This window comes from Plutella xylostella, chromosome Z (genome assembly GCF_932276165.1).
Source record: "Plutella xylostella chromosome Z, ilPluXylo3.1, whole genome shotgun sequence".
In the NCBI taxonomy this organism is placed as follows: domain Eukaryota; kingdom Metazoa; phylum Arthropoda; class Insecta; order Lepidoptera; family Plutellidae; genus Plutella; species Plutella xylostella.
In genome coordinates, this window is record NC_064012.1 from 4,906,192 (window position 1) to 4,918,258 (window position 12,067).

Below are 12,067 nucleotides of genomic sequence, written 5' to 3' on the forward strand. Positions count from 1 at the left end.
TAAAACTCGCAACATTTAAACTCGCAACATTTAAACCTCGGTTTACACTTGCGAATAACGGCTTGGAGTGAGTTGCGTGGCCTGTGACGTGGGCTAACAAGTTTGCGGGTAGTTTCAGACGTCGCCGCCCTGTTTGTGACAGCCCTAGCCGGGAGAAATGTCTCAGTGTGGACACATGTCCAGGTTTGTAAATACCTTTGCTTTGCTTTAATATACAGGTACAGAGTGTAACATTTAGAAAGGTCATAGGGTTGCGGGAGAGTTTATATATCAAATTAATTAATTACTAATTTTAACTAATTTAATATCGCTTAAGTGAATATTCATTTTCATCTATCTATACACGTATTAGAATAATTTTGTTTCTCCCCTTGACACTTATAAGGATTAGATTACTTTTGGCCGCACCATATTATTTTAAGCCAACGGAGTTGAAACAACCAGGGTGTTACCCTTTAACCCAACTTTTCAACGACAGTCAGCCACCATTCCAATGAGGAAACTAGCGGTAGATTAGATAAGCACGAACTTTTGCTTGGGCCGTGGTGGCCGGTCGTCGCGGCGCGGCGTGTCAATATAGTGACGCGGCGTGACGCAAGCGCTTATCAACGTTATCAGCGCGCAGGCAGTACGGTGAGTGAGCAGAGCCGCGCCACACGTGTCTCCACCGCGCGACCGCCGCCGCCGACCAATCGCGACCACCTCACCCCCCACCCTACCCCACCGGTAAGTACCACGGTCAATCACAACACACACTCTACACAGTTTTGATTTCACACTATCGGAGGTCACACCGCACTCGGCTTCTCTTCTACACACACAGTTTTTGTCATTGTCGCGGCGAATTAACGCTTTCGAGCGGCGTGATTTTTTACGTGTTCTCTTAGTCATTTCAGTGGAAAGATATCAAGGTTGTTTATTAACTCATCCCAATGCAAATTTGCTCGACAAGTCTTAACTTTGTATCTTAGAGATTTGGTTATCGTCGGCGAGGTGTTTCGGTGATGGTGTCGGGGTGTTGTGAGCGGCAAAAAGTTTTGAAACACGATTTTCCGATAGTGAAGCTAGGTTCATGATACCTCGTGATTGTGGTTTGTTACTGGCTGATACTTCAACTTGGATGGGCTCAGCACGACTTGACTGGCCGCTGAGACAGAGATGAGTTAATAGCTAGTAAATATAGCTAATAATTACCTATGTCTTTGATGACAAAGAAGGTGCAATTATATCTCAACAGGATATTCCTAGTCATTGTCTCGTTATGGATAATTGTTTTCCTAGACATAGAATCAATACTTAGATTCGTTTCGATGCTATGAAATATAGTGATTGTGCGATATTTCCTAGTAAATTACAAAGTAACATCAAAGTCATTAGGCGACTAAATAGATGTACTTTTTAAATTTAGCATCGCAGCGTCTTATACTAAATACCTTGGTTACTTGCGTGTTACATCAGCGGTGTAGTGATGTCATGTCCATCCATTCCATAGTGACAACTATCTAATGAAAGGATAAGTGTTACAGTTAGGCACTTACGTACCTTAAAACAATGTTATCTAACTTAACTGAACGTTGCCGACAGGTATTAGAAAACACGTAGGTGGTATTGGTTGGATGAGGAAGGCCATGGACAGAGTATTGTGATGTTCCTTTGCCTAGTCCTCGATATACACAAAGGTTCCACTCGAGAGAGCCAGGTGCAGGTACTAACACCCCCACAGAGAATAGAATAGAATAGAATGGATTGCCTAGTCCTCTATCCTCTGGGCTGGGGGCAACTCGCCTTAGATCAAGATATCTTTAACGCTGACGTTATGCTCTACATGAAAGAAAAGAAGGACACAACCAAGACCCAAAATATTTGACCAAGAATTTAAACAAACACAGGCGGTTAAAACATAAATATTATATCCCGACTGTAGGTAATCTCCGTAGGGTCTTCTTAGATCACATACATCTACTTTTTAACTTTAAAATTTTGAAATTCTGACTTTGTAAATAAATATGTGTCATAATCTTGGGCTGTCCTGACAACAGTGGATACCACCGTAGTTAGAAATCGATTATATCTCAAAAATGTCCAAAGTGTGTCTTAGCGTGTCCCCAGTTACCTAATTTATTCATGGTCACCTTCAAAAACCGTGGTGAATTAACTGTGTAATGAGAAAAAGATCACTTCTCGCGTAAATTCCACTTTTGCTTGTTTGTTGGTTTGTCATAATATTATTTACTACAAGGCAGTCTAATAGCAAAGGTTCTAGTTCAGAATTAACCTTAAAGACGCTCCATTTAGACCGGTAACAGTATGTACAGTTGATACGATTACTCGGTCCCCTAATTTACCTACCTGGCGCTTTGGTGATTTACTCAAAATTATTATACTTATCATGATAATACATATAGTTGAAGATAATGATGGATGTATCTGTAAGACATGTGCTGTAAACAAACAGTTACACAACACAAGACATAATCCTATTAACATTAATAGTCATTGTGCAAATTGTTTTGTTCCTTATAGATAAATTACGTCCTATAATGCGTTATAAATTATCACTCTCTGGTGCTCACTCCTGATTCTGAGGTTGGTCTTCATACAAATAGTTCCCAAAATTAATACTTAGCTAACAAAACGAAATCGGTTTCTCCGTTTGGAAGCTACCACAGACAGATACAGATACCTACATAGACACGTTAAACTTATAACCTCCCTTCCTCCCTTTTTCAGTTTAGGGTTAAAAATTAACTAATGATTAATATTTAGTTGTAAACGGGTATGAAAATACTGGGTTGTATGTGTAAATGTGTTACATGTACCTATGTACATAATTATATAAAAAAGGTTAATAAGTACTTATTTATACTGAGCAAGATATGTATTTATTTTTGAATCGCGTTGTTTACAAAACCAGTCAGGTGTGGGGTACGCTAGGCAGGCTGTTATCACAATTCATCAGTTTTGTACCGAAGTGTCGGCGGATCTTACGGGGTCAAGGCAACTATCTGGTCGACTCTAACTTGGATCGTGTTCGGTTTAGTCTATTTAAACGCATAGATATTATATAATTTAGCTTAAAATAAAATAACACTTGAATATTGTTGGTAAAAATAATATTTAAATGAAGGAAGGACATATTTTACTTAGGGCCTCTTTTACAATGTCTTGATAATGGATAGGTACCAGTGGGATAAAATTTTGGCCCTGTCTAAATCATAATACATAGATTGATATCATGTCTTTAATCCAACAGTAGTCATTATCCAGACATTGTGAAAAAGGCCCCTTTTCAAATACTTATCCATTACTCGGTAAACATGATAAATGGCATCTGTAAATAAGTAAAACAGAATTTCTGAAGTAAAAATGTATGTGGTAAACCTATAAATATCGTGGAAATAGTGGCAGGTGGCCTTTTTTATAAAAGCATTATTTATTCATTTTAATAATGTAGTTAAAAAATTAGATGGTTATTCGGTCTAATTTATAAGAAACTGCATGTATTGATCCTTAACTAATTATGCTTTGAGTAGGTACTTTTTTTTTCAAACGGGTTTATTTTTATCTTTCGGGCATATGCCCCAGCCGGAAACCGAACCCAGGATCTTAGTCAGTGTATTTAGCTCTGACCATTACGCCCCAGGTCATCATAATATGCGATTTGTTTTTTTAATTGTAGCCATGTTTTGTGGATTTGCTTATTCCATAATGTAGAAGCGCTTTATCTTATCTTTATTAGGTAACCAATCATTAGGTGTAGAAAGATAGTTACTAGGTCCTATATACATTTTGATTAAAGCCAGCTGAATCTGAAGTCTGTCCTAATTATGTATAATAATATATTAATTACATTGATGAGTAATGATACACTCGAGCGTTATTTATTATTCGTTTATATCCAGAATCAATGACAGATTTGGCTTGTTTTTAATTATACACTCACGTGCAATGAAACAGTTTCACTTACAAAATTACGACACATTTTTTTTTAAAAAACATTTCATAGGAAATTATAACAAAATGTTTTTATGTATTTATTTGATAATATTCTGGTCAGCTTTTATATGTACTTCAATATTACAGACGGCGTCATTTAACTAGCTTTTTGAGCTTAGGAATAACTTGGTGCTTTTCTGACTGGAACTTTTTCATTGCCCGTGAGTGTAAATTAACTTAAGTAACTTAACAATTACAGTGTACGCCGAATACCACAGAATACAAATAAGTTAGTCTACTAATAGTAATCTTATCAACCAATAATATCGAAGATGCGTCGTCTATCAAATGTAAACATAAACTTTGCGATAATTTCCTACTCATATTTCGTATAAATTATATTACCTGTACCTGCAGTCTGTACCGGTCAGGAATCTCATTCGTGAGTTTCGAATAACATTCAGTACCTATACATTATAGATAGACAGAATATTCCATATTTGTGTACACAGAAGTTACAAAGCTTATAAATACATAGTTACATACGAGTACATACATATACTCACGCCTGTGTCCCAGAAAGGTAAGCACTAGGCAGAGACCTAGATCTCAACGTGCTTGGATCCAGACATACTTCTTTCGCGTCCACCACAGTCTCTTTACACCCGCTCACAACTTAAATACTAACATATAGGTACACAAAATACGATCTTATAGCTAAAACCGATTTATTCAGGACAACCTTTTGGTGAAAGGTGCGTGTCATCGGAAAAATCCATTTCGCGAAACGCATCGTGTGTTTGTAGTTTGTAGTGAAGAAGCTACAGCTCGATTCCCAAATAGTACAGACAGTAAAAGAAATAATACACTCACGGGCTGTGAAAAGGTTCTACTGAGCTAGCTAGCTTTATGATATATATATATTAGGTGCGTAATCTACATCAGAGTAGGTACCAACCTTAGGTTTTATTCTTTCTCGACAAACGAGCGATGAACACCGTTTCATCTCCTTCCAATATAACGAGGGGAGGTATCCATCAATATCAAATTGACAGTCAATGCTCGACTCGAAATCGTAAAGCCATTGAAATAACAGATCGAAGTTACAATCCGACCACGTTAACTTTACAACAGAAACAAATGCCAACACCAACTAAAGTTTATTAGGGAAACATCAGACTAGCAATATACGGGGGTCTAGTACAGCATTGCGATTCTGTAAAATCAGACATCTCACTTCGATCTTCATTCTCCCTTCACCTTCCACTTTACGTTCGAACAGAATGCCAATTTGAAAACTCACTCCGGATTCAGAATCGAGTTTTGACAATTAGCTTTATAGAATGCAATGCAATACTGGTTTGATAGTTTGTCGAAAACTATAAAAAATTACGTTTTCTCGCATACTAAGTGCTAATGGAAACTATCGTGAAACTTTTGACGTATAATGTATGCAGATGACAGGAGAAAACGGAAACTTTCTTCGTTTTCATAAATAGCGAAAACCGTACTAGAGGGGCAGAACAAGATGGTGTGTTACATACGAAAGCAAACACTGATGTCGATTCTGAAGGCGGAAATTCTAATTTTAATGCTGTCAAAACCTTAATTTTTTTGTTTAAAATGCGACTCTATGACTGTTCCCTGAAATCTCATTTTATACTAGCATTTTTTTTTGTTTGACAGCTTTAAAATTAGAATTTCTGCCTTCAGAATCGACATCATTGTCCGCATTTTGTTTACTGTCAAGCTGTTTTAAGTTCAACCTAATGACAAGCATTGTACCAATAAATAAAGTTACAAATCTTCTAACGGAACTAATTCAAAATAAGAGCTCAATGGTAAATTTATAAGGGGTGTTATTTGACGAGACTTTTCTGCCTAACATGCAAAATAGAAGAACCAGAATGTGCAGATGCAGATTGTCTGTTGATAAAAGTAGGCTTGGACACAGCTGTTATCGCTTTCTATAGATCACCCTCTGTAAAACATATTGATAATTACCTTAACTCCCTTGAAACTATAGCAAATTCTCTCAAATCATTTCGTAGTATTGTAATTATCGGGGATATAAATATCGATATAAAACCCACAAATACTGACAGTAACAGTTCACCATACTTAAATCTTACTAGTGAACTTGGTTTCCTTCCAGCCCATAATTTTCCCACAAGAAAGGCAAACTGTCTGGATCACGTCCTTTTAAAGTCTAACCACTCAGCCATAGTTACTGTTCTGGATACAGCTTTAACAGACCACCAAGCAGTACTTCTAGCACTTAAAATTAAAGCCAATGTTAAAAAACCTCCACCTACCTACAATAAGACAGATTATGATGGTGTAGTAGCTTACCTTAAGTCCTTTGATTTTGCTACCCTGGACGCAAGGGATTCCAATGTAGCGGCAGAAAACTTTATTAAAGTCTTCAACGAAGCTATCTCATTAAACACCAGAATCCTATCAATCCCATGCAATAGAAGAACAATTAAACCATGTATTACAGTAGGGATCTTGAGATGCATTCGAAATAGAGACCGTATGCACTTCAAACTTAAAAAGACTCCCACTGACGAAGTACTCAGGATAACATATCATAGATACAGAAACTACTGCAACAAAATCCTTAAAAAACTTAAGAATACTTACGAAAAACAAGAACTACAAAAAACATCTAAAAATACTAAATCCACATGGCAAACTATAAAAAAAATCACAAGTTCTGGTAAAGTTAAAACTAAATCTGATGCCCTTCTACGTGTTGAAGCTACAGAGGATAAATCAGTAGAATCAGTTAATATTTTTTTTAGTTCAATAGGTAAACAACTTGCCCAGGAAATTACAAAAAATCGATCAGATAACTTTGTACCTTCAAAACCACCTCCATTTGTACCTACAAGTTTTGTTCTCTTGAACACATCTGAAGATGAAGTAGAGTTAATTATTCGGAACCTGAAATCTGAAAGTGCAACAGGTTGGGACAATATTTCACCAAAACTATTAAAAATGTGTAAAGATATAATAGTACCACCAATTACAAAAATTTGTAACCTTGCTTTGAACACTGGTACATTTCCTGACGTGTTTAAGCGATCGCTTATTCATCCAATTCACAAAGGTGGAGATATGGACAGTGTCAATAACTATCGACCGATATCTGTGCTCCCCGCACTATCAAAAATTCTGGAAAAGATCCTCAACAATAGATTAATGAAATTTCTGGAACATAATAATCTACTATCCAGTTCTCAATTTGGCTTCAGACGGGGGAGATCAACAGAAGATGCAATAAATAGTTTAGTTGACCACGTCGTATCGAAGGTTGACATGAAAAAAAAGTGCCTTAGTATTTTCCTCGATCTAAAAAAGGCATTTGACACTGTCCATATACCCAGCCTTCTTATCAAAATGGAGAGAATTGGTATCCGTGGTCCTCCGCTTGAAATCTTTAAAAACTACCTAACCAGCAGAGTTCAGCGGGTAAAAATTGGTAGTCATGTGAGTTCTGATGCCCCTGTCACATTTGGAATTCCCCAGGGAAGTATTCTTGGCCCAAGTCTCTTCCTAATTTACATAAATGATATATGTCAAATCGACGTAAAGAAAGGGAGAACCTACTGTTTTGCTGATGACACAGCACTGGTCTTCCATGGGGAGACTTGGGAAGAGGCCTACTTTCTTGCGGAGAAGGGGCTTCAAAAAGTGGCTCATTGGTTAGATTCCAATCTTTTGTCTTTAAACATGGAAAAAACTAAATATCTCGCATTCTCCATTCGTAATAATACAGGGCCACCTACCAACTTACCGCTTAAACTGCATAAATGTAATGAATTACAACGAACTACCTGCGATTGTCCAGAAGTCTCACGTGTTGATCAAATAAAATACCTTGGTGTAGTCATAGATGATAAACTACGTTGGAAGGCACACGTAGATATGACTACTTCAAGAGTTCGAAAAATGATCTGGGTGTTTAGGCGACTACGTGGCATCGCGGACTTAAAAATCTTAAATATGTTGTATTACGCCCTCTGCTACTCTTTAATAAATTATTGCATTTCGGTTTGGGGCGGCTGTTGTAAAACGTTCATTATCCAACTAGAACGAGCACAGAGATCAGTACTAAAAGTAATGACTTCCAAACCATTTAGGTATCCAACAAATCTTTTGTATTCAACATGTAAAGTCCTCACAGTCCGACAAATTTTTATTTACCATACTATAGTAAATCACCATCTTATTGTCCCATATGATAAAACATTATTTGTTTCTGCTCGTCGTAACTACAAAATTTGTAATGTCCCCCCAACTCGAACGAGTTACATTCAGAAACAGCATTATTTCCTGGCTCCTTTTCTCTACAATAAGCTAAATGCAGTAGTTAAGTTCTATTCCATGACCTACACAAAATGTAAAAAGGCTCTTTTGGATCATCTTCTGATCTATTATTTTGACATGTACATAATCTTTTTTCCCAGTTTTTTAAACCTAATTATACTTAACTGAATCTCATCCCAAACTTTAAAAATTCTCCATTGTCATCGGCAAATCCAGTCGTTTTTCGTTATATAACTTATATTTTCTTATTGTACCTATTTACCATTTAACTTTATTTTGTTATACGTGTAAGACGCCTAGATTTATATAAACCTGCTAAGAGGAAACTGGCGTCCATAACACAGGTTCACACCTACTATGGAAGCCATGTAACCAATAAAACATTATTATTACTTTTAAGGTGTCAGATTGTTAAGTTGGTTAAATAAATACTTTTTTCATTTTTTTTTTTCATTTTTTGTTTTCCTCTGACACTCCATCTAGTTTGGAATTAAAATAGGTTGGCCAAAATTTATTGTAATATCTGACGGACGAGTTATGACTTTATCGTCTTTACGAATTTAGTTATCTTCCCTCTTTTACTCGTTGCATAGTTAGCGTTGTGGTAATATAGGTAGTACAATCTAAAATTAGTCGATTATTTTACAAGTGACCTCGGCTCGATTCATCGCTGTGTCGTGACCCCATGGACAAGAGTACCAGTCCGCTATATAATGGCGGGGCCACGGCCACGGCAACGCCACAGTAACGCAACAACCACCGCCACGGAACCTCTCAGTTTGACGAAAAATCCAGAGTAACTACCGTTACTTTGAAATTTAACCAATTGAAGAGTGCCAATAATTATCATATGCGATATGATAATTATTATGATTTCGATTCTGACGGCATACATTCATGGTATAATTATAATTTTAGAGGTGTCATGCTGTAAATTTTGCCAGCGACAAATAGATCTACGGAAACACTCAATCGAATTTAAAACCAACAATAATTTATCCTTTTGATTTTGATAGCCATTAAAATTAGAACTTGTGCCTTCAGAATGTTTGTTTCGGTTCTACCTTTTTTGGCATAAGATTTTTTTGCCTAATCTCGTATTGCATAGTAACGTTTGGTCAAAGTCTCGTTACGTCGAAAATCGTATGGCATAAATCTCGTTTAGTAAAAAGTTATTTCGCATAACATTGTTTAGCCTAATAATGGTATGGCCAAATCTTGAATAGCCTAATAATGCTATGGCATAGGTTTATACAAAGTAATAATATTCGTTTGGCTTTAACTTTGACGGAGCGTCTCCCTACATAGCGCAAACTGGTGCCTTGTATTGTTTCCGCTGTTTGGAAAACGCTCCGCTCCGCTTCGCTGCGCTCCGCTTTGGTTTTGATGAACATGTGCACCTAACACGCTCCTCCTCGCTTTGCTCGTCGTCGCACCTATTTTTAGGTTTCGATCTCATGGGGTTTGTAATAATTATATTGGTTGTTAACTTTCGATTTTTTGATCATACAATATCGTGATTTTCGGGATGTAGGAGAAAAATACCACAATTTGTACATTTACTACATACTTAATATATTATTTATTAAGATAACATTAGGAGAACAAGATTATACACAGGTATAGACGAACATAAATTTGAGCAAACGAAACTTAGGTGTTCAAAGATTGTGCCTAAAGAGTTTTAGACGAAACGAGCCTTATGCCACATAAGTCTTGACAAAGTGATGGTTCGGCCAAAAAAGTTTAGACCATACGAGTTATGCGAAATGAGTTTTGGTCAATAAAGATTATGCCAGATGAGCGGAACCCGTTTGTTTCATTTCATGATCTCATTGGTTTAAATCTTTTGTTTACCAGACTTGTGATTGAGAAGAAAAGCTAGGTTTGCTAAACTTGGACTTAAAATCTTACCCCCTTATTCATAGAGAAGTTACAGAACGTTTTAACTAATAAACTGTTTTGTCCCTCTCCGACAAAGAACATTCTGTTCTTTGACAGAGAGGGACAAAACAGTTTATTAGTTAAAACGTCTTGTAACTTTTCTATGAATAAGGGGGTTAGAAGATAGAGCACAATTTCGTACATTATATTTAACCGTAGCAAGGGAGGCGGACGCATAGCTGAAGGTACTCATACACAATGGTTGAAGGTCTCTGAAGGTTGATACACAGTTTTTCCGCCTTTTCGCGACTGCAGCGCCGCGAACGCCGCGCTACCTAGTGGCGGTCAGCGGAAACCGGAAACGGACTATTGAAAGAATCCTGTGGAAGAAGCCTGTTGAATTTTAACTGTCTGAACTCGCCACGATACGCACAATAATTTGTATATCTTATTAGATTTTCGTTAAAAATATACGTTAGGTTATGTTATGAGCATCAAAGCATCAATTTCATTCGCTCCAAAACCGCGTAGTTAGAAAATTTGTGACTTCATTCATTGGTACAACGGTTGTCATTAGGTTGAACAAAGGACGGTTTGACTGTAAACAAAATGCCGACAGCTTTTTGCTTTCTTTTTGTGTGCGACACACCATCTTGTTCAGATATCGTTAATCTAAGATTTAAAATTTGGACGACCGAATGGCGTAGTGGTTAGTGACCCTGACTACTGAGCCGAAGGTCCCGGGTTCGATTCCCGGCTGGGGCAGATATTTGTTTAAACACAAATATTTGTTCTCGGGTCTTGGATGTGCCCGTAAAAATGGCAATAGGCCCGCCCCCTATTACATTGGGACTAACATAACAACACTGGCGAAAAGTGGGTGCAGCAATGCACCTCTGCCTACCCCGCAAGGGAGTACATTAGTACAAGGCGTGAGTGTTTGTTGTTTTTGTTTTTTAAGATTTAAAATAAAAACTGAGATTATGTAGGAAGTATTACGGCTCCCCATACTTTATGCGCTTTGAAAATCTTACATAACTAGTACTAATGTAGGTAACTACTTCAATGTTGCTGCAGCATCATCATGACTGTTCATTCATCTAACCTAACTGCTATTTACACAGAAACCAGTAGCCTGTGCAGCGATCACAGGATTCGATACTATTTTCGAAACAACACAAACATATGGAAAAAGAATAGTATCGTCAACTGTCACTGTCAAAATGTAAGGCACATTTGTCAGTTCCAAAAGTGACATTTGTTTTTTTCTGTATGTTTGTGTAGATTCGAAAATAGTATCGAGTTCTGTGATCGCTGCACTGATCACAAATAATTAACAATCCATAAGCAGCGTCGCTCGCCTGTCAAATCCATACAAGTTACGTCAGATTTGACAAGCCAGTGACGCTGCTTAGGGATAATTCATTGCTAATGATCGGTGGTGGTAACTCCTACAGATTCCTAATATGACTTAGGGCCGATTTTTCAATAGTCAGATAAAAGTTATCTGGGGAATAATTCTGTTGCTGTTGCGTCAAAATGTTTGTATGTGACAATGACCGCAACAATTTTATTCCTCAGATAAAGTTTATCTGACTATTGAAAAATCAGCCCTTAATAAATTATACAATAGACTTTAGACATTAAAAGTAATGTAAAATTAAATCCGCAGGTTACATAAACTACCAATTGTATTGTATTTATTTATAAATTAATGATGATCCAAAAATATCTATGATGTTGAAAGCTTTCAAATCTTAAGAACAAGTGGTCATAAAATTGTATCAGCTAGATAGTGATGCTCAAAAATCTATTGTAAGAATATCGATTGTTAGACCTTATCAGTGCAGGAGAGGATTCAATACTATTTTCTAAACTACACTAAGGGTCACTTTTACCAAAAGATAAACGT

General features: G+C 36.9%; 1 protein-coding gene across 1 annotated transcript in view; it reads left to right on the forward strand.

Moving 5' to 3' along the window:
* Nucleotides 1–429: 429 nt before the first annotated feature.
* The window catches only part of LOC105387103 (adenylate cyclase type 6), a 195,438-nt gene continuing 183,800 nt past the window's right edge, over nt 430–12,067 (forward strand). The window contains exon 1 of the mRNA XM_048632816.1: nt 430–726. The gene's annotated coding sequence lies outside the window, so the exon portion shown is untranslated. The remainder of the gene's footprint in view (nt 727–12,067) is intronic.